Raw genomic sequence first — 2,598 nt, 5'->3', positions numbered from 1 at the left:
TTTTATTTTGTCTATGAATTTTATTTATTCCTTAGATTTGAACTTATTAATTGAAAAGGAATACTAGATTCAAATATTGCAACAGATAATGTATCTGTTGCAATAGACGACATATCTATTGGGAAATTCGAACAGATTTAGACATATGTTGCAACAGGTAGGTGATCTATTGGAATTTATCAAATAGGACTTCCCACTGTTGCAACAGATAGATAAAAATATCAAGATAATGCAATAGATGACACATCTATTAGAAAAAAAAAAAGAACATATTTAGACCTATGTTGCAACAGATGGACTTTATCTGTTGCAACGGACGACACATCTATTGGAATAATCGAATAGATTTATACATATGTTGCAATAGATAGGTTATCTGTTGGAATTTATCAAACATATCTTCCCACTATTGCAACAGATGGACTTTAGATAAAAACATCGAGATAATGCAACAGATGACCAGCCTATTGCAACAGATAAACTATATGTCAGAATGGTAGGATAACTGTTATAACAGATGGAGAATCTGTTGCATTATAAAAATTCAACTTTTGTTGGACATAAAAAATTGCCACTACGTTTAAAAAAGTGAAAGTGAATTGAAATAAAAAAAAGGCGCAATCCATCGACGGTGTTCAGTTCAAACACCTAAAATAAAATAGGCATCAAGTGGACATGATCATTTTAAAGACGTAAAATAAAATAGGCATCAAATGTGTTAGTGTCATTCCTGACACATTTCGCTGACTTACCGTCACTTGGCTCCCAACGGTCATTCCCCCCCCCCCCCTTGTCTTATTTATTCCTCTTCTTCCTAAAATTTAACCCTAAATTCTCAAATCTTCTTCTTCATCGTCATCTTCTTTTATCTATCCAAATTTTTTAAATTATTACTTTCATTTTTTTCAACTGACCTTGACAATGTCGAGCGCATCTCCCACTATTTTTTTTAATAAAGATTTCGATATTGTAAGTGCGGTCATGAAGCTCTGTTAAAGACTTCTTGGACTTAACAAAATTTGGGTCATAGGTTTTTTACTTATAGGATTCTAAAGGTAATATTTTTTATTTAATTAATTGATTAATTATTGACTTGTAATTGTGTTCTCTTTTTTATAGAAATTAGGTGGATGCAATTACTTTGATTGGTATGAAGAACGACACCCTTCACAATCAAATCGTATAATCTGGGTTTTTTGAACAAAGTCAAGGCTTCTGAAGAAAAACATAATCGAGCAAGAAGATACCACATTGTTGCCATTATTGCTACTGGTTTGGTGTTGTTGGGAAAATGGATATTGAAGTCTAATTGCTGAAGTTTTCATGGTGGTATGTGTATTTGCTACTGGTTTGTTATCTACGAGCACATGGATATTCAAGCATAATTGTTGGAAAATATCAAAAAAATTTAGGCAGATGTTGTAAAATTTATGTCATCTGTGGAAATTATCAAATAGGTCTTCCCACTGCAACAGATTACACTTAGATTATTAGATTATTCATAGAAATTATCAAATAGGTCTTCCTACTGTTGCAACAGATTAGACTTAGATTATTAGATTATTAGATTATTCAAACAAGTCTTCCTATTTTTGCAACAAATTGACAATCTAATCTATTGCATTATAAAAAAAATCAACTTTCATCAGAAAAAATTATTGCCACTACATGTACATGTAATAAAGTGAAGGGTGACTTGAAATTAAAAATTTCTATTTCATAGGCTCTTCTATATACACAGGCTTCAAGCGTCCAGTTAGTACCCCATAAGCCCAGACCTCTTACAGAGTTGCCACAGCGTTGTCGCACAGAAAATTCGTTGGCTCGGCCATTTCTGTGCCTATCAGCAAACATTCGATGTGTAAAAGAGCGTGTGAGCCGCTCGCTTTAGCGGCATCATATTTTGGAAGAATCATTTCCCTGTTTCGACCTTTAAAACTCCATGATTTCTTCATCAACACTTTCTTTGGAAAATGATTCATCAGTTTACTCTCCCTCAACAAGATGGGTAACAGCACCATCAGTGGCTCCACGAGGAAAAAAAGATCAAAATCGTCGACAAGAGGTACGTTAGAGTTATAAACATTGATCTTTCCCTCCTCGAGTAGTATCTCAACAGCCTGATAATGCATGTCGTTCACGCTAATGACTGCAACAATTTTTTTTGCCTCGGTCCAACTCTTGCCGTGTGGATTTGGCCTGTCCCCTCTAAGATATCTTAACATTTCTTCTTCATCCAAGACCAACGTAGAAACTAGGAAATCAAGTCCAACACCAAGGGCTGACGCCTGTCCATTAAGTTGATCGTACCTATCCTTGAGCTTCTTACAGAAGTTGAGGTCCATTATTCTATCGGCAGCGTTATAAGCTTCTCGGTACGTTAATTGCCTTTTCCTCATGAGGTACAGAATTATGTCAACATGTTGTGAGATAAGAAGTCAATTTTTAAAAAAGTCACTTTTTAAATAGGTTAGTAATTTTAAAGATGCAAGGGATGGTCCATCGGTTACATAGGGTTCTCTGAATTAATAATCCAATGCAACTTATGCAACAGATGGATAATAAGTTGCAACAGAACCACAATCTTCATGTGGTAGA

The sequence above is a fragment of the Capsicum annuum genome, chromosome 9 (genome assembly GCF_002878395.1).
Source record: "Capsicum annuum cultivar UCD-10X-F1 chromosome 9, UCD10Xv1.1, whole genome shotgun sequence".
In the NCBI taxonomy this organism is placed as follows: domain Eukaryota; kingdom Viridiplantae; phylum Streptophyta; class Magnoliopsida; order Solanales; family Solanaceae; genus Capsicum; species Capsicum annuum.
Note: the sequence above shows the minus strand (reverse complement) of the source record.